General features: G+C 40.9%; 18 non-coding genes across 18 annotated transcripts; all 18 read right to left on the reverse strand.

Annotated features, from left to right (window-relative positions):
* Positions 1-531: 531 nt before the first annotated feature.
* On the reverse strand, positions 532-604 carry TRNAK-UUU (transfer RNA lysine (anticodon UUU)). The gene has a single exon. It is a non-coding gene; the product is annotated as a tRNA-Lys (tRNA).
* Positions 605-1,372: 768 nt separating this feature from the next.
* On the reverse strand, positions 1,373-1,445 carry TRNAK-UUU (transfer RNA lysine (anticodon UUU)). Its single transcript has one exon. It is a non-coding gene; the product is annotated as a tRNA-Lys (tRNA).
* Positions 1,446-3,052: 1,607 nt separating this feature from the next.
* On the reverse strand, positions 3,053-3,125 carry TRNAK-UUU (transfer RNA lysine (anticodon UUU)). Its single transcript has one exon. It is a non-coding gene; the product is annotated as a tRNA-Lys (tRNA).
* A 1,606-nt stretch (positions 3,126-4,731) lies between these two features.
* Positions 4,732-4,804, reverse strand: TRNAK-UUU (transfer RNA lysine (anticodon UUU)). The gene has a single exon. It is a non-coding gene; the product is annotated as a tRNA-Lys (tRNA).
* Positions 4,805-5,571: 767 nt separating this feature from the next.
* TRNAK-UUU (transfer RNA lysine (anticodon UUU)) lies at positions 5,572-5,644 on the reverse strand. Its single transcript has one exon. It is a non-coding gene; the product is annotated as a tRNA-Lys (tRNA).
* Positions 5,645-6,411: 767 nt separating this feature from the next.
* TRNAK-UUU (transfer RNA lysine (anticodon UUU)) lies at positions 6,412-6,484 on the reverse strand. The gene has a single exon. It is a non-coding gene; the product is annotated as a tRNA-Lys (tRNA).
* A 768-nt stretch (positions 6,485-7,252) lies between these two features.
* On the reverse strand, positions 7,253-7,325 carry TRNAK-UUU (transfer RNA lysine (anticodon UUU)). Its single transcript has one exon. It is a non-coding gene; the product is annotated as a tRNA-Lys (tRNA).
* A 767-nt stretch (positions 7,326-8,092) lies between these two features.
* On the reverse strand, positions 8,093-8,165 carry TRNAK-UUU (transfer RNA lysine (anticodon UUU)). Its single transcript has one exon. It is a non-coding gene; the product is annotated as a tRNA-Lys (tRNA).
* A 768-nt stretch (positions 8,166-8,933) lies between these two features.
* On the reverse strand, positions 8,934-9,006 carry TRNAK-UUU (transfer RNA lysine (anticodon UUU)). The gene has a single exon. It is a non-coding gene; the product is annotated as a tRNA-Lys (tRNA).
* A 769-nt stretch (positions 9,007-9,775) lies between these two features.
* TRNAK-UUU (transfer RNA lysine (anticodon UUU)) lies at positions 9,776-9,848 on the reverse strand. The gene has a single exon. It is a non-coding gene; the product is annotated as a tRNA-Lys (tRNA).
* A 767-nt stretch (positions 9,849-10,615) lies between these two features.
* Positions 10,616-10,688, reverse strand: TRNAK-UUU (transfer RNA lysine (anticodon UUU)). The gene has a single exon. It is a non-coding gene; the product is annotated as a tRNA-Lys (tRNA).
* Positions 10,689-11,456: 768 nt separating this feature from the next.
* TRNAK-UUU (transfer RNA lysine (anticodon UUU)) lies at positions 11,457-11,529 on the reverse strand. Its single transcript has one exon. It is a non-coding gene; the product is annotated as a tRNA-Lys (tRNA).
* Positions 11,530-13,135: 1,606 nt separating this feature from the next.
* On the reverse strand, positions 13,136-13,208 carry TRNAK-UUU (transfer RNA lysine (anticodon UUU)). Its single transcript has one exon. It is a non-coding gene; the product is annotated as a tRNA-Lys (tRNA).
* Positions 13,209-13,977: 769 nt separating this feature from the next.
* Positions 13,978-14,050, reverse strand: TRNAK-UUU (transfer RNA lysine (anticodon UUU)). The gene has a single exon. It is a non-coding gene; the product is annotated as a tRNA-Lys (tRNA).
* A 767-nt stretch (positions 14,051-14,817) lies between these two features.
* TRNAK-UUU (transfer RNA lysine (anticodon UUU)) lies at positions 14,818-14,890 on the reverse strand. The gene has a single exon. It is a non-coding gene; the product is annotated as a tRNA-Lys (tRNA).
* Positions 14,891-16,500: 1,610 nt separating this feature from the next.
* TRNAK-UUU (transfer RNA lysine (anticodon UUU)) lies at positions 16,501-16,573 on the reverse strand. Its single transcript has one exon. It is a non-coding gene; the product is annotated as a tRNA-Lys (tRNA).
* Positions 16,574-17,341: 768 nt separating this feature from the next.
* Positions 17,342-17,414, reverse strand: TRNAK-UUU (transfer RNA lysine (anticodon UUU)). The gene has a single exon. It is a non-coding gene; the product is annotated as a tRNA-Lys (tRNA).
* Positions 17,415-18,183: 769 nt separating this feature from the next.
* On the reverse strand, positions 18,184-18,256 carry TRNAK-UUU (transfer RNA lysine (anticodon UUU)). The gene has a single exon. It is a non-coding gene; the product is annotated as a tRNA-Lys (tRNA).
* Positions 18,257-19,776: the final 1,520 nt, after the last annotated feature.

Below are 19,776 nucleotides of genomic sequence, written 5' to 3' on the forward strand. Positions count from 1 at the left end.
CTCCCCAGTAAAGACGAACATGTGCTCCTCAATGCACACACTGGGCAATGCAGTCCACTCTAAATCAACGATTAATGACATGCTCGTTTTGTGCAATGGAGTTTCAGTCAATTGGAAAACATTTTGAAAAGTTATATTGCAACAGAAGCCCAGCGTTAAAAAAGTGGATTTCACTTCTAAATGATTACATGAGGAAGGAAAGGAGACCAGATGCAAAAAAGGTGCTGTGGCTTAGTTGGTTAAAGCGCCTGTCTAGTAAACAGGAGATCCTGAGTTCGAATCTCAGCAGCGCCTGTCTGCTTTTTTTTCGACCAATCTGTCTCCCCAATATTAAAACTTTGTACAAAGATTGTTATTTCATGCTATTTAGAAGCACAGTCAGGCTTGAAATGTTGGCAAAGCATCCAAGAATTCTGGACTCCACTACCTTAGAGTCATATTGCCCAAGGTTGCGATGCCATCAGAAATAGCACATATTAGAATGAGCAATTCATATTTCCTGCTTAATTTTTTGTAAAAGAAGCAAAGGTACGCCTGAACAGGGACTTGAACCCTGGACCCTCAGATTAAAAGTCTGATGCTCTACCGACTGAGCTATCCAGGCACAAGGATCACTGCCCATTTGAAACTTGATTTTCACTCTACAGCACCTCCATACATGGCTACCTCACTGGTCAATAAAGGAAATGAATTACTAGTGCATTACACACATTTTGACACTGGAGACATAACTTTTTTCAGTCATTCCGTATCCAGATATAGAGATTTGCAGCATCTAGGACTTTAATGTTCACCCACTAACGGATTTGAATGTTTTGCCACATTCATGAGTGCAAACTTGCTCCCCAGTAAAGACGAACATGTGCTCCTCAATGCACACACTGGGCAATGTAGTCCACTCTAAATCGACGATTAATGACATGCTCGTTTTGTGCAATGGAGTTTCAGTCAATTGGAAAACATTTTGAAAAGTTATATTGCAACAGAAGCCCAGCCTTAAAAAAGTGGATTTCACTTCTGATTGATTACATGAGGAAGGAAAGGAGACCAGATGCAAAAAAGGTGCTGTGGCTTAGTTGGTTAAAGCGCCTGTCTAGTAAACAGGAGATCCTGAGTTCGAATCTCAGCAGCGCCTGTCTGCTTTTTTTTCGACCAATCTGTCTCCCCAATATTAAAACTTTGTACAAAGACTGCTATTTCATGCTATTTAGAAGCACAGTCAGGCTTGAAATGTTGGCAAAGCATCCAAGAACTCTGGACTCCACTACCTTAGAGTCATATTGCCCAAGGTTGCGATGCCATCAGAAACAGCACATATTAGAATGAGCAATTCATATTTCCTGCTTAATTTTTTGTAAAAGAAGCAAAGGTACGCCTGAACAGGGACTTGAACCCTGGACCCTCAGATTAAAAGTCTGATGCTCTACCGACTGAGCTATCCAGGCACAGGGATCACTGCCCATTTGAAACTTGATTTTCACTCTACAGCACCTCCATACATGGCTACCTCACTGGTCAATAAAGGAAATGAATTACTAGTGCATTACACACATTTTGACACTGGAGACATAACTTTTTTCAGTCATTCCGTATCCAGATATAGAGATTTGCAGCATCTAGGACTTTAATGTTCACCCACTTACGGATTTGAATGTTTTGCCACATTCATGAGTGCAAACTTGCTCCCCAGTAAAGACGAACATGTGCTCCTCAATGCACACACTGGGCAATGCAGTCCACTCTAAATCGACGATTAATGACATGCTCGTTTTGTGCAATGGAGTTTCAGTCAATTGGAAAACATTTTGAAAAGTTATATTGCAACAGAAGCCCAGCCTTAAAAAAGTGGATTTCACTTCTAAATGATTACATGAGGAAGGAAAGGAGACCAGATGCAAAAAAGGTGCTGTGGCTTAGTTGGTTAAAGCGCCTGTCTAGTAAACAGGAGATCCTGAGTTTGAATCTCAGCAGCGCCTGTCTGCTTTTTTTTCGACCAATCTGTCTCCCCAATATTAAAACTTTGTACAAAGATTGCTGTTTCATGCTATTTAGAAGCACAGTCAGGCTTGAAATGTTGGCAAAGCATCCAAGAACTCTGGACTCCACTACCTTAGAGTCATATTGCCCAAGGTTGCGATGCCATCAGAAATAGCACATATTAGAATGAGCAATTCATATTTCCTGCTTAATTTTTTGTAAAAGAAGCAAAGGTACGCCTGAACAGGGACTTGAACCCTGGACCCTCAGATTAAAAGTCTGATGCCCTACCGACTGAGCTATCCAGGCAGATGGATCACTGCCATTTGAAACTTGATTTTCACTCTACAGCACCTCCATACATGGCTACCTCACTGGTCAATAAAGGAAATGAATTACTAGTGCATTACACACATTTTGACACTGGAGACATAACTTTTTTCAGTCATTCCGTATCCAGATATAGAGATTTGCAGCATCTAGGACTTTAATGTTCACCCACTTACGGATTTGAATGTTTTGCCACATTAATGAGTGCAAACTTGCTCCCCAGTAAAGACGAACATGTGCTCCTCAATGCACACACTGGGCAATGCAGTCCACTCTAAATCGACGATTAATGACATGCTCGTTTTGTGCAATGGAGTTTCAGTCAATTGGAAAACATTTTGAAAAGTTATATTGCAACAGAAGTCCAGCCTTAAAAAAGTGGATTTCACTTCTAAATGATTACATGAGGAAGGAAAGGAGACCAGATGCAAAAAAGGTGCTGTGGCTTAGTTGGTTAAAGCACCTGTCTAGTAAACAGGAGATCCTGAGTTCGAATCTCAGCAGCGCCTGTCTGCTTTTTTTCGACCAATCTGTCTCCCCAATATTAAAACTTTGTACAAAGATTGCTATTTCATGCTATTTAGAAGCACAGTCAGGCTTGATATGTTGGCAAAGCATCCAAGAACTCTGGACTCCACTACCTTAGAGTCATATTGCCCAAGGTTGCGATGCCATCAGAAATAGCACATATTAGAATGAGCAATTCATATTTCCTGCTTAATTTTTTGTAAAAGAAGCAAAGGTACGCCTGAACAGGGACTTGAACCCTGGACCCTCAGATTAAAAGTCTGATGCTCTACCGACTGAGCTATCCAGGCAGATGGATCACTGCCATTTGAAACTTGATTTTCACTCTACAGCACCTCCATACATGGCTACCTCACTGGTCAATAAAGGAAATGAATTACTAGTGCATTACACACATTTTGACACTGGAGACATAACTTTTTTCAGTCATTCCGTATCCAGATATAGAGATTTGCAGCATCTAGGACTTTAATGTTCACCCACTTACGGATTTGAATGTTTTGCCACATTCATGAGTGCAAACTTACTCCCCAGTAAAGACGAACATGTGCTCCTCAATGCACACACTGGGCAATGCAGTCCACTCTAAATCGACGATTAATGACATGCTCGTTTTGTGCAATGGAGTTTCAGTCAATTGGAAAACATTTTGAAAAGTTATATTGCAACAGAAGCCCAGCCTTAAAAAAGTGGATTTCACTTCTAAATGATTACATGAGGAAGGAAAGGAGACCAGATGCAAAAAAGGTGCTGTGGCTTAGTTGGTTAAAGCGCCTGTCTAGTAAACAGGAGATCCTGAGTTCGAATCTCAGCAGCGCCTGTCTGCTTTTTTTTCGACCAATCTGTCTCCCCAATATTAAAACTTTGTACAAAGATTGCTATTTCATGCTATTTAGAAGCACAGTCAGGCTTGAAATGTTGGCAAAGCATCCAAGAACTCTGGACTCCACTACCTTAGAATCATATTGCCCAAGGTTGCGATGCCATCAGAAATAGCACATATTAGAATGAGCAATTCATATTTCCTGCTTAATTTTTTGTAAAAGAAGCAAAGGTACGCCTGAACAGGGACTTGAACCCTGGACCCTCAGATTAAAAGTCTGATGCTCTACCGACTGAGCTATCCAGCACAGGGATCACTGCCCATTTGAAACTTGATTTTCACTCTACAGCACCTCCATACATGGCTACCTCACTGGTCAATAAAGGAAATGAATTACTAGTGCATTACACACATTTTGACACTGGAGACATAACTTTTTTCAGTCATTCCGTATCCAGATATAGAGATTTGCAGCATCTAGGACTTTAATGTTCACCCACTTACGGATTTGAATGTTTTGCCACATTCATGAGTGCAAACTTGCTCCCCAGTAAAGACGAACATGTGCTCCTCAATGCACACACTGGGCAATGCAGTCCACTCTAAATCGACGATTAATGACATGCTCGTTTTGTGCAATGGAGTTTCAGTCAATTGGAAAACATTTTGAAAAGTTATATTGCAACAGAAGCCCAGCCTTAAAAAAGTGGATTTCACTTCTAAATGATTACATGAGGAAGGAAAGGAGACCAGATGCAAAAAAGGTGCTGTGGCTTAGTTGGTTAAAGCGCCTGTCTAGTAAACAGGAGATCCTGAGTTTGAATCTCAGCAGCGCCTGTCTGCTTTTTTTCGACCAATCTGTCTCCCCAATATTAAAACTTTGTACAAAGATTGCTATTTCATGCTATTTAGAAGCACAGTCAGGCTTGATATGTTGGCAAAGCATCCAAGAACTCTGGACTCCACTACCTTAGAGTCATATTGCCCAAGGTTGCGATGCCATCAGAAATAGCACATATTAGAATGAGCAATTCATATTTCCTGCTTAATTTTTTGTAAAAGAAGCAAAGGTACGCCTGAACAGGGACTTGAACCCTGGACCCTCAGATTAAAAGTCTGATGCTCTACCGACTGAGCTATCCAGGCAGATGGATCACTGCCATTTGAAACTTGATTTTCACTCTACAGCACCTCCATACATGGCTACCTCACTGGTCAATAAAGGAAATGAATTACTAGTGCATTACACACATTTTGACACTGGAGACATAACTTTTTTCAGTCATTCCGTATCCAGATATAGAGATTTGCAGCATCTAGGACTTTAATGTTCACCAACTTACGGATTTGAATGTTTTGCCACATTCATGAGTGCAAACTTACTCCCCAGTAAAGACGAACATGTGCTCCTCAATGCACACACTGGGCAATGCAGTCCACTCTAAATCGACGATTAATGACATGCTCGTTTTGTGCAATGGAGTTTCAGTCAATTGGAAAACATTTTGAAAAGTTATATTGCAACAGAAGCCCAGCCTTAAAAAAGTGGATTTCACTTCTAAATGATTACATGAGGAAGGAAAGGAGACCAGATGCAAAAAAGGTGCTGTGGCTTAGTTGGTTAAAGCGCCTGTCTAGTAAACAGGAGATCCTGAGTTCGAATCTCAGCAGCGCCTGTCTGCTTTTTTTTCGACCAATCTGTCTCCCCAATATTAAAACTTTGTACAAAGATTGCTATTTCATGCTATTTAGAAGCACAGTCAGGCTTGAAATGTTGGCAAAGCATCCAAGAACTCTGGACTCCACTACCTTAGAATCATATTGCCCAAGGTTGCGATGCCATCAGAAATAGCACATATTAGAATGAGCAATTCATATTTCCTGCTTAATTTTTTGTAAAAGAAGCAAAGGTACGCCTGAACAGGGACTTGAACCCTGGACCCTCAGATTAAAAGTCTGATGCTCTACCGACTGAGCTATCCAGGCACAGGGATCACTGCCCATTTGAAACTTGATTTTCACTCTACAGCACCTCCATACATGGCTACCTCACTGGTCAATAAAGGAAATGAATTACTAGTGCATTACACACATTTTGACACTGGAGACATAACTTTTTTCAGTCATTCCGTATCCAGATATAGAGATTTGCAGCATCTAGGACTTTAATGTTCACCCACTTACGGATTTGAATGTTTTGCCACATTCATGAGTGCAAACTTGCTCCCCAGTAAAGACGAACATGTGCTCCTCAATGCACACACTGGGCAATGCAGTCCACTCTAAATCGACGATTAATGACATGCTCGTTTTGTGCAATGGAGTTTCAGTCAATTGGAAAACATTTTGAAAAGTTATATTGCAACAGAAGCCCAGCCTTAAAAAAGTGGATTTCACTTCTAAATGATTACATGAGGAAGGAAAGGAGACCAGATGCAAAAAAGGTGCTGTGGCTTAGTTGGTTAAAGCGCCTGTCTAGTAAACAGGAGATCCTGAGTTCGAATCTCAGCAGCGCCTGTCTGCTTTTTTTCGACCAATCTGTCTCCCCAATATTAAAACTTTGTACAAAGATTGCTATTTCATGCTATTTAGAAGCACAGTCAGGCTTGATATGTTGGCAAAGCATCCAAGAACTCTGGACTCCACTACCTTAGAGTCATATTGCCCAAGGTTGCGATGCCATCAGAAATAGCACATATTAGAATGAGCAATTCATATTTCCTGCTTAATTTTTTGTAAAAGAAGCAAAGGTACGCCTGAACAGGGACTTGAACCCTGGACCCTCAGATTAAAAGTCTGATGCTCTACCAACTGAGCTATCCAGGCAGATGGATCACTGCCATTTGAAACTTGATTTTCACTCTACAGCACCTCCATACATGGCTACCTCACTGGTCAATAAAGGAAATGAATTACTAGTGCATTACACACATTTTGACACTGGAGACATAACTTTTTTCAGTCATTCCTTATCCAGATATAGAGATTTGCAGCATCTAGGACTTTAATGTTCACCCACTTACGGATTTGAATGTTTTGCCACATTCATGAGTGCAAACTTGCTCCCCAGTAAAGACGAACATGTGCTCCTCAATGCACACACTGGGCAATGCAGTCCACTCTAAATCGACGATTAATGACATGCTCGTTTTGTGCAATGGAGTTTCAGTCAATTGGAAAACATTTTGTAAAGTTATATTGCAACAGAAGCCCAGCCTTAAAAAAAGTGGATTTCACTTCTAAATGATTACATGAGGAAGGACAGGAGATCAGATGCAAAAGAGGTGCTGTGGCTTAGTTGGTTAAAGCGCCTGTCTAGTAAACAGGAGATCCTGAGTTCGAATCTCAGCAGCGCCTGTCTGCTTTTTTTTCGACCAATCTGTCTCCCCAATATTAAAACTTTGTACAAAGATTGTTATTTCATGCTATTTAGATGCACAGTCAGGCTTGAAACGTTGGCAAAGCATCCAAGAATTCTGGACTCCACTACCTTAGAGTCATATTGCCCAAGGTTGCGATGCCATCAGAAATAGCACATATTAGAATGAGCAATTCATATTTCCTGCTAAATTTTTTGTAAAAGAAGCAAAGATACGCCTGAACAGGGACTTGAACCCTGGACCCTCAGATTAAAAGTCTGATGCTCTACCGACTGAGCTATCCAGGCACAGGGATCACTGCCCATTTGAAACTTGATTTTCACTCTACAGCACCTCCATACATGGCTACCTCACTGGTCAATAAAGGAAATGAATTACTAGTGCATTACACACATTTTGACACTGGAGACATAACTTTTTTCAGTCATTCCGTATCCAGATATAGAGATTTGCAGCATCTAGGACTTTAATGTTCACCCACTTACGGATTTGAATGTTTTGCCACATTAATGAGTGCAAACTTGCTCCCCAGTAAAGACGAACATGTGCTCCTCAATGCACACACTGGGCAATGCAGTCCACTCTAAATCGACGATTAATGACATGCTCGTTTTGTGCAATGGAGTTTCAGTCAATTGGAAAACATTTTGAAAAGTTATATTGCAACAGAAGCCCAGCCTTAAAAAAGTGGATTTCACTTCTAAATGATTACATGAGGAAGGAAAGGAGACCAGATGCAAAAAAGGTGCTGTGGCTTAGTTGGTTAAAGCGCCTGTCTAGTAAACAGGAGATCCTGAGTTCGAATCTCAGCAGCGCCTGTCTGCTTTTTTTCGACCAATCTGTCTCCCCAATATTAAAACTTTGTACAAAGATTGCTATTTCATGCTATTTAGAAGCACAGTCAGGCTTGATATGTTGGCAAAGCATCCAAGAACTCTGGACTCCACTACCTTAGAGTCATATTGCCCAAGGTTGCGATGCCATCAGAAATAGCACATATTAGAATGAGCAATTCATATTTCCTGCTTAATTTTTTGTAAAAGAAGCAAAGGTACGCCTGAACAGGGACTTGAACCCTGGACCCTCAGATTAAAAGTCTGATGCTCTACCGACTGAGCTATCCAGGCACAGGGATCACTGCCCATTTGAAACTTGATGTTCACTCTACCGCACCTCCATACATGGCTACCTCACTGGTCAATAAAGGAAATGAATTACTAGTGCATTACACACATTTTGACACTGGAGACATAACTTTTTTCAGTCATTCCGTATCCAGATATAGAGATTTGCAGCATCTAGGACTTTAATGTTCACCCACTTACGGATTTGAATGTTTTGCCACATTCATGAGTGCAAACTTGCTCCCCAGTAAAGACGAACGTGTGCTCCTCAATGCACACACTGGGCAATGCAGTCCACTCTAAATCGACGATTAATGACATGCTCGTTTTGTGCAATGGAGTTTCAGTCAATTGGAAAACATTTTGAAAAGTTATATTGCAACAGAAGCCCAGCCTTAAAAAAGTGGATTTCACTTCTGATTGATTACATGAGGAAGGAAAGGAGACCAGATGCAAAAAAGGTGCTGTGGCTTAGTTGGTTAAAGCGCCTGTCTAGTAAATAGGAGATCCTGAGTTTGAATCTCAGCAGCGCCTGTCTGCTTTTTTTTCGACCAATCTGTCTCCCCAATATTAAAACTTTGTACAAAGATTGCTATTTCATGCTATTCAGAAGCACAGTCAGGCTTGAAATGTTGGCAAAGCATCCAAGAACTCTGGACTCCACTACCTTAGAGTCATATTGCACAAGGTTGCGATGCCATCAGAAACAGCACATATTAGAATGAGCAATTCATATTTCCTGCTTAATTTTTTGTAAAAGAAGCAAAGGTACGCCTGAACAGGGACTTGAACCCTGGACCCTCAGATTAAAAGTCTGATGCTCTACCGACTGAGCTATCCAGGCACAGGGATCAATGCCCATTTGAAACTTGATTTTCACTCTACAGCACCTCCATACATGGCTACCTCACTGGTCAATAAAGGAAATGAATTACTAGTGCATTACACACATTTTGACACTGGAGACATAACTTTTTTCAGTCATTCCGTATCCAGATATAGAGATTTGCAGCATCTAGGACTTTAATGTTCACCCACTTACGGATTTGAATGTTTTGCCACATTCATGAGTGCAAAATTGCTCCCCAGTAAAGGCGAACATGTGCTCCTCAATACACACACTGGGCAATGCAGTCCACTCTAAATCAACGATTAATGACATGCTCGTTTTGTGCAATGGAGTTTCAGTCAATTGGAAAACATTTTGTAAAGTTATATTGCAACAGAAGCCCAGCCTTAAAAAAAGTGGATTTCACTTCTAAATGATTACATGAGGAAGGAAAAGAGATCAGATGCAAAAGAGGTGCTGTGGCTTAGTTGGTTAAAGCGCCTGTCTAGTAAACAGGAGATCCTGAGTTCGAATCTCAGCAGCGCCTGTCTGCTTTTTTTTCGACCAATCTGTCTCCCCAATATTAAAACTTTGTACAAAGATTGTTATTTCATGCTATTTAGATGCACAGTCAGGCTTGAAACGTTGGCAAAGCATCCAAGAATTCTGGACTCCACTACCTTAGAGTCATATTGCCCAAGGTTGCGATGCCATCAGAAATAGCACATATTAGAATGAGCAATTCATATTTCCTGCTAAATTTTTTGTAAAAGAAGCAAAGATACGCCTGAACAGGGACTTGAACCCTGGACCCTCAGATTAAAAGTCTGATGCTCTACCGACTGAGCTATCCAGGCACAGGGATCACTGCCCATTTGAAACTTGATTTTCACTCTACAGCACCTCCATACATGGCTACCTCACTGGTCAATAAAGCAAATGAATTACTAGTGCATTACACACATTTTGACACTGGAGACATAACTTTTTTCAGTCATTCCGTATCCAGATATAGAGATTTGCAGCATCTAGGACTTTAATGTTCACCCACTTACGGATTTGAATGTTTTGCCACATTAATGAGTGCAAACTTGCTCCCCAGTAAAGACGAACATGTGCTCCTCAATGCACACACTGGGCAATGCAGTCCACTCTAAATCGACGATTAATGACATGCTCGTTTTGTGCAATAGAGTTTCAGTCAATTGGAAAACATTTTGAAAAGTTATATTGCAACAGAAGCCCAGCCTTAAAAAAGTGGATTTCACTTCTAAATGATTACATGAGGAAGGAAAGGAGACCAGATGCAAAAAAGGTGCTGTGGCTTAGTTGGTTAAAGCGCCTGTCTAGTAAACAGGAGATCCTGAGTTCGAATCTCAGCAGCGCCTGTCTGCTTTTTTTCGACCAATCTGTCTCCCCAATATTAAAACTTTGTACAAAGATTGCTATTTCATGCTATTTAGAAGCACAGTCAGGCTTGATATGTTGGCAAAGCATCCAAGAACTCTGGACTCCACTACCTTAGAGTCATATTGCCCAAGGTTGCGATGCCATCAGAAATAGCACATATTAGAATGAGCAATTCATATTTCCTGCTTAATTTTTTGTAAAAGAAGCAAAGGTACGCCTGAACAGGGACTTGAACCCTGGACCCTCAGATTAAAAGTCTGATGCTCTACCGACTGAGCTATCCAGGCACAGGGATCACTGCCCATTTGAAACTTGATGTTCACTCTACAGCACCTCCATACATGGCTACCTCACTGGTCAATAAAGGAAATGAATTACTAGTGCATTACACACATTTTGACACTGGAGACATAACTTTTTTCAGTCATTCCGTATCCAGATATAGAGATTTGCAGCATCTAGGACTTTAATGTTCACCCACTTACGGATTTGAATGTTTTGCCACATTCATGAGTGCAAACTTGCTCCCCAGTAAAGACGAACGTGTGCTCCTCAATGCACACACTGGGCAATGCAGTCCACTCTAAATCGACGATTAATGACATGCTCGTTTTGTGCAATGGAGTTTCAGTCAATTGGAAAACATTTTGAAAAGTTATATTGCAACAGAAGCCCAGCCTTAAAAAAGTGGATTTCACTTCTGATTGATTACATGAGGAAGGAAAGGAGACCAGATGCAAAAAAGGTGCTGTGGCTTAGTTGGTTAAAGCGCCTGTCTAGTAAACAGGAGATCCTGAGTTTGAATCTCAGCAGCGCCTGTCTGCTTTTTTTTCGACCAATCTGTCTCCCCAATATTAAAACTTTGTACAAAGATTGCTATTTCATGCTATTCAGAAGCACAGTCAGGCTTGAAATGTTGGCAAAGCATCCAAGAACTCTGGACTCCACTACCTTAGAGTCATATTGCCCAAGGTTGCGATGCCATCAGAAACAGCACATATTAGAATGAGCAATTCATATTTCCTGCTTAATTTTTTGTAAAAGAAGCAAAGGTACGCCTGAACAGGGACTTGAACCCTGGACCCTCAGATTAAAAGTCTGATGCTCTACCGACTGAGCTATCCAGGCACAGGGATCACTGCCCATTTGAAACTTGATTTTCACTCTACAGCACCTCCATACATGGCTACCTCACTGGTCAATAAAGGAAATGAATTACTAGTGCATTACACACATTTTGACACTGGAGACATAACTTTTTTCAGTCATTCCGTATCCAGATATAGAGATTTGCAGCATCTAGGACTTTAATGTTCACCCACTTACGGATTTGAATGTTTTGCCACATTCATGAGTGCAAAATTGCTCCCCAGTAAAGGCGAACATGTGCTCCTCAATACACACACTGGGCAATGCAGTCCACTCTAAATCAACGATTAATGACATGCTCGTTTTGTGCAATGGAGTTTCAGTCAATTGGAAAACATTTTGTAAAGTTATATTGCAACAGAAGCCCAGCCTTAAAAAAAGTGGATTTCACTTCTAAATGATTACATGAGGAAGGAAAGGAGATCAGATGCAAAAGAGGTGCTGTGGCTTAGTTGGTTAAAGCGCCTGTCTAGTAAACAGGAGATCCTGAGTTCGAATCTCAGCAGCGCCTGTCTGCTTTTTTTTCGACCAATCTGTCTCCCCAATATTAAAACTTTGTACAAAGATTGTTATTTCATGCTATTTAGAAGCACAGTCATGCTTGAAATGTTGGCAAAGCATCCAAGAATTCTGGACTCCACTACCTTAGAGTCATATTGCCCAATGTTGCGATGCCATCAGAAATAGCACATATTAGAATGAGCAATTCATATTTCCTGCTAAATTTTTTGTAAAAGAAGCAAAGATACGCCTGAACAGGGACTTGAACCCTGGACCCTCAGATTAAAAGTCTGATGCTCTACTGAGCTATCCAGGCACAAGGATCACTGCCCATTTGAAACTTGATTTTCACTCTACAGCACCTCCATACATGGCTACCTCACTGGTCAATAAAGGAAATGAATTACTAGTGCATTACACACATTTTGACACTGGAGACATAACTTTTTTCAGTCATTCCGTATCCAGATATAGAGATTTGCAGCATCTAGGACTTTAATGTTCACCCACTAACGGATTTGAATGTTTTGCCACATTCATGAGTGCAAACTTGCTCCCCAGTAAAGACGAACATGTGCTCCTCAATGCACACACTGGGCAATGCAGTCCACTCTAAATCGACGATTAATGACATGCTCGTTTTGTGCAATGGAGTTTCAGTCAATTGGAAAACATTTTGAAAAGTTATATTGCAACAGAAGCCCAGCCTTAAAAAAGTGGATTTCACTTCTAAATGATTACATGAGGAAGGAAAGGAGACCAGATGCAAAAAAGGTGCTGTGGCTTAGTTGGTTAAAGCGCCTGTCTAGTAAACAGGAGATCCTGAGTTCGAATCTCAGCAGCGCCTGTCTGCTTTTTTTTCGACCAATCTGTCTCCCCAATATTAAAACTTTGTACAAAGATTGCTATTTCATGCTATTTAGAAGCACAGTCAGGCTTGAAATGTTGGCAAAGCATCCAAGAACTCTGGACTCCACTACCTTAGAATCATATTGCCCAAGGTTGCGATGCCATCAGAAATAGCACATATTAGAATGAGCAATTCATATTTCCTGCTTAATTTTTTGTAAAAGAAGCAAAGGTACGCCTGAACAGGGACTTGAACCCTGGACCCTCAGATTAAAAGTCTGATGCTCTACCGACTGAGCTATCCAGGCACAAGGATCACTGCCCATTTGAAACTTGATTTTCACTCTACAGCACCTCCATACATGGCTACCTCACTGGTCAATAAAGGAAATGAATTACTAGTGCATTACACACATTTTGACACTGGAGACATAACTTTTTTCAGTCATTCCGTATCCAGATATAGAGATTTGCAGCATCTAGGACTTTAATGTTCACCCACTTACGGATTTGAATGTTTTGCCACATTCATGAGTGCAAAATTGCTCCCCAGTAAAGGCGAACATGTGCTCCTCAATACACACACTGGGCAATGAAGTCCACTCTAAATCAACGATTAATGACATGCTTGTTTTGTGCAATGGAGTTTCAGTCAATTGGAAAACATTTTGTAAAGTTATATTGCAACAGAAGCCCAGCCTTAAAAAAAGTGGATTTCACTTCTAAATGATTACATGAGGAAGGAAAGGAGATCAGATGCAAAAGAGGTGCTGTGGCTTAGTTGGTTAAAGCGCCTGTCTAGTAAACAGGAGATCCTGAGTTCGAATCTCAGCAGCGCCTGTCTGCTTTTTTTTCGACCAATCTGTCTCCCCAATATTAAAACTTTGTACAAAGATTGTTATTTCATGCTATTTAGAAGCACAGTCAGGCTTGAAATGTTGGCAAAGCATCCAAGAATTCTGGACTCCACTACCTTAGAGTCATATTGCCCAAGGTTGCGATGCCATCAGAAATAGCACATATTAGAATGAGCAATTCATATTTCCTGCTAAATTTTTTGTAAAAGAAGCAAAGGTACGCCTGAACAGGGACTTGAACCCTGGACCCTCAGATTAAAAGTCTGATGCTCTACCGACTGAGCTATCCAGGCACAGGGATCGCTGCCCATTTGAAACTTGATTTTCACTCTACAGCACCTCCATACATGGCTACCTCACTGGTCAATAAAGGAAATGAATTACTAGTGCATTACACACATTTTGACACTGGAGACATAACTTTTTTCAGTAATTCTTATCCAGATATAGAGATTTGCAGCATCTAGGACTTTAATGTTCACCCACTTACGGATTTGAATGTTTTGCCACATTCATGAGTGCAAACTTGCTCCCCAGTAAAGACGAACATGTGCTCCTCAATGCACACACTGGGCAATGCAGTCCACTCTAAATCGACGATTAATGACATGCTCGTTTTGTGCAATGGAGTTTCAGTCAATTGGAAAACATTTTGAAAAGTTATATTGCAACAGAAGCCCAGCCTTAAAAAAGTGGATTTCACTTCTAAATGATTACATGAGGAAGGAAAGGAGACCAGATGCAAAAAAGGTGCTGTGGCTTAGTTGGTTAAAGCGCCTGTCTAGTAAACAGGATATCCTGAGTTCGAATCTCAGCAGCGCCTGTCTGCTTTTTTTTCGACCAATCTGTCTCCCCAATATTAAAACTTTGTACAAAGATTGCTGTTTCATGCTATTTAGAAGCACAGTCAGGCTTGAAATGTTGGCAAAGCATCCAAGAACTCTGGACTCCACTACCTTAGAGTCATATTGCCCAAGGTTGCGATGCCATCAGAAATAGCACATATTAGAATGAGCAATTCATATTTCCTGCTTAATTTTTTGTAAAAGAAGCAAAGGTACGCCTGAACAGGGACTTGAACCCTGGACCCTCAGATTAAAAGTCTGATGCTCTACCGACTGAGCTATCCAGGCACAAGGATCACTGCCCATTTGAAACTTGATTTTCACTCTACAGCACCTCCATACAAGGCTACCTCACTGGTCAATAAAGGAAATGAATTACTAGTGCATTACACACATTTTGACACTGGAGACATAACTTTTTTCAGTCATTCCGTATCCAGATATAGAGATTTGCAGCATCTAGGACTTTAATGTTCACCCACTTACGGATTTGAATGTTTTGCCACATTCATGAGTGCAAACTTGCTCCCCAGTAAAGACGAACATGTGCTCCTCAATGCACACACTGGGCAATGCAGTCCACTCTAAATCGACGATTAATGACATGCTCGTTTTGTGCAATGGAGTTTCAGTCAATTGGAAAACATTTTGAAAAGTTATATTGCAACAGAAGCCCAGCCTTAAAAAAGTGGATTTCACTTCTGATTGATTACATGAGGAAGGAAAGGAGACCAGATGCAAAAAAGGTGCTGTGGCTTAGTTGGTTAAAGCGCCTGTCTAGTAAACAGGAGATCCTGAGTTCGAATCTCAGCAGCGCCTGTCTGCTTTTTTTTCGACCAATCTGTCTCCCCAATATTAAAACTTTGTACAAAGACTGCTATTTCATGCTATTTAGAAGCACAGTCAGGCTTGAAATGTTGGCAAAGCATCCAAGAACTCTGGACTCCACTACCTTAGAGTCATATTGCCCAAGGTTGCGATGCCATCAGAAACAGCACATATTAGAATGAGCAATTCATATTTCCTGCTTCATTTTTTGTAAAAGAAGCAAAGGTACACCTGAACAGGGACTTGAACCCTGGACCCTCAGATTAAAAGTCTGATGCTCTACCGACTGAGCTATCCAGGCACAGGGATCACTGCCCATTTGAAACTTGATTTTCACTCTACAGCACCTCCATACATGGCTACCTCACTGGTCAATAAAGGAAATGAATTACTAGTGCATTACACACATTTTGACACTGGAGACATAACTTTTTTCAGTCATTCCGTATCCAGATATAGAGATTTGCAGCATCTAGGACTTTAATGTTCACCCACTTACGGATTTGAATGTTTTGGCACATTCATGAGTGAAAACTTGCTCCCCAGTAAAGGCGAACATGTGCTCCTCAATACACACACTGGGCAATGCAGTCCACTCTAAATCAACGATTAATGACATGCTCGTTTTGTGCAATGGAGTTTCAGTCAATTGGAAAACATTTTGTAAAGTTATATTGCAACAGAAGCCCAGCCTTAAAAAAAGTGGATTTCACTTCTAAATGATTACATGAGGAAGGAAAGGAGATCAGATGCAAAAGAGGTGCTGTGGCTTAGTTGGTTAAAGCGCCTGTCTAGTAAACAGGAGATCCTGAGTTCGAATCTCAGCAGCGCCTGTCTGCTTTTTTTTCGACCAATCTGTCTCCCCAATATTAAAACTTTGTACAAAGATTGTTATTTCATGCTATTTAGAAGCACAGTCAGGCTTGAAATGTTGGCAAAGCATCCAAGAACTCTGGACTCCACTACCTTAGAGTCATATTGCCCAAGGTTGCGATGCCATCAGAAATAGCACATATTAGAATGAGCAATTCATATTTCCTGCTTAATTTTTTGTAAAAGAAGCAAAGATACGCCTGAACAGGGACTTGAACCCTGGACCCTCAGATTAAAAGTCTGATGCTCTACCGACTGAGCTATCCAGGCACAAGGATCACTGCCCATTTGAAACTTGATTTTCACTCTACAGCACCTCCATACATGGCTACCTCACTGGTCAATAAAGGAAATGAATTACTAGTGCATTACACACATTTTGACACTGGAGACATAACTTTTTTCAGTCATTCCGTATCCAGATATAGAGATTTGCAGCATCTAGGACTTTAATGTTCACCCACTTACGGATTTGAATGTTTTGCCACATTCATGAGTGCAAACTTGCTCCCCAGTAAAGACGAACATGTGCTCCTCAATGCACACACTGGGCAATGCAGTCCACTCTAAATCGACGATTAATGACATGCTCGTTTTGTGCAATGAAGTTTCAGTCAATTGGAAAACATTTTGAAAAGTTATATTGCAACAGAAGCCCAGCGTTAAAAAAGTGGATTTCACTTCTAAATGATTACATGAGGAAGGAAAGGAGACCAGATGCAAAAAAGGTGCTGTGGCTTAGTTGGTTAAAGTGCCTGTCTAGTAAACAGGAGATCCTGAGTTCGAATCTCAGCAGCGCCTGTCTGCTTTTTTTTCGACCAATCTGTCTCCCCAATATTAAAACTTTGTACAAAGATTGTTATTTCATGCTATTTAGAAGCACAGTCAGGCTTGAAATGTTGGCAAAGCATCCAAGAATTCTGGACTCCACTACCTTAGAGTCATATTGCCCAAGGTTGCGATGCCATCAGAAATAGCACATATTAGAATGAGCAATTCATATTTCCTGCTTAATTTTTTGTAAAAGAAGCAAAGGTACGCCTGAACAGGGACTTGAACCCTGGACCCTCAGATTAAAAGTCTGATGCTCTACCGACTGAGCTATCCAGGCACAAGGATCACTGCCCATTTGAAACTTGATTTTCACTCTACAGCACCTCCATACATGGCTACCTCACTGGTCAATAAAGGAAATGAATTACTAGTGCATTACACACATTTTGACACTGGAGACATAACTTTTTTCAGTCATTCCTTATCCAGATATAGAGATTTGCAGCATCTAGGACTTTAATGTTCACCCACTTACGGATTTGAATGTTTTGCCACATTCATGAGTGCAAACTTGCTCCCCAGTAAAGACGAACATGTGCTCCTCAATGCACACACTGGGCAATGCAGTCCACTCTAAATCGACGATTAATGACATGCTCGTTTTGTGCAATGGAGTTTCAGTCAATTGGAAAACATTTTGTAAAGTTATATTGCAACAGAAGCCCAGCCTTAAAAAAAGTGGATTTCACTTCTAAATGATTACATGAGGAAGGACAGGAGATCAGATGCAAAAGAGGTGCTGTGGCTTAGTTGGTTAAAGCGCCTGTCTAGTAAACAGGAGATCCTGAGTTCGAATCTCAGCAGCGCCTGTCTGCTTTTTTTTCGACCAATCTGTCTCCCCAATATTAAAACTTTGTACAAAGATTGTTATTTCATGCTATTTAGATGCACAGTCAGGCTTGAAACGTTGGCAAAGCATCCAAGAATTCTGGACTCCACTACCTTAGAGTCATATTGCCCAAGGTTGCGATGCCATCAGAAATAGCACATATTAGAATGAGCAATTCATATTTCCTGCTAAATTTTTTGTAAAAGAAGCAAAGATACGCCTGAACAGGGACTTGAACCCTGGACCCTCAGATTAAAAGTCTGATGCTCTACCGACTGAGCTATCCAGGCACAGGGATCACTGCCCATTTGAAACTTGATTTTCACTCTACAGCACCTCCATACATGGCTACCTCACTGGTCAATAAAGGAAATGAATTACTAGTGCATTACACACATTTTGACACTGGAGACATAACTTTTTTCAGTCATTCCGTATCCAGATATAGAGATTTGCAGCATCTAGGACTTTAATGTTCACCCACTTACGGATTTGAATGTTTTGCCACATTAATGAGTGCAAACTTGCTCCCCAGTAAAGACGAACATGTGCTCCTCAATGCACACACTGGGCAATGCAGTCCACTCTAAATCGACGATTAATGACATGCTCGTTTTGTGCAATGGAGTTTCAGTCAATTGGAAAACATTTTGAAAAGTTATATTGCAACAGAAGCCCAGCCTTAAAAAAGTGGATTTCACTTCTGATTGATTACATGAGGAAGGAAAGGAGACCAGATGCAAAAAAGGTGCTGTGGCTTAGTTGGTTAAAGCGCCTGTCTAGTAAACAGGAGATCCTGAGTTCGAATCTCAGCAGCGCCTGTCTGCTTTTTTTTCGACCAATCTGTCTCCCCAATATTAAAACTTTGTACACAGACTGCTATTTCATGCTATTTAGAAGCACAGTCAGGCTTGAAATGTTGGCAAAGCATCCAAGAACTCTGGACTCCACTACCTTAGAGTCATATTGCCCAAGGTTGCGATGCCATCAGAAACAGCACATATTAGAATGAGCAATTCATATTTCCTGCTTCATTTTTTGTAAAAGAAGCAAAGGTACACCTGAACAGGGACTTGAACCCTGGACCCTCAGATTAAAAGTCTGATGCTCTACCGACTGAGCTATCCAGGCACAGGGATCACTGCCCATTTGAAACTTGATTTTCACTCTACAGCACCTCCATACATGGCTACCTCACTGGTCAATAAAGGAAATGAATTACTAGTGCATTACACACATTTTGACACTGGAGACATAACTTTTTTCAGTCATTCCGTATCCAGATATAGAGATTTGCAGCATCTAGGACTTTAATGTTCACCCACTTACGGATTTGAATGTTTTGGCACATTCATGAGTGAAAACTTGCTCCCCAGTAAAGGCGAACATGTGCTCCTCAATACACACACTGGGCAATGCAGTCCACTCTAAATCAACGATTAATGACATGCTCGTTTTGTGCAATGGAGTTTCAGTCAATTGGAAAACATTTTGTAAAGTTATATTGCAACAGAAGCCCAGCCTTAAAAAAAGTGGATTTCACTTCTAAATGATTACATGAGGAAGGAAAGGAGATCAGATGCAAAAGAGGTGCTGTGGCTTAGTTGGTTAAAGCGCCTGTCTAGTAAACAGGAGATCCTGAGTTCAAATCTCAGCAGCGCCTGTCTGCTTTTTTTTCGACCAATCTGTCTCCCCAATATTAAAACTTTGTACAAAGATTGTTATTTCATGCTATTTAGAAGCACAGTCAGGCTTGAAATGTTGGCAAAGCATCCAAGAACTCTGGACTCCACTACCTTAGAGTCATATT

Source organism: Ambystoma mexicanum, unplaced genomic scaffold, assembly GCF_040938575.1.
Source record: "Ambystoma mexicanum isolate Mex_15411 unplaced genomic scaffold, UKY_AmexF1_1 Mex_scaf1, whole genome shotgun sequence".
In the NCBI taxonomy this organism is placed as follows: Eukaryota; Metazoa; Chordata; class Amphibia; order Caudata; family Ambystomatidae; genus Ambystoma; species Ambystoma mexicanum.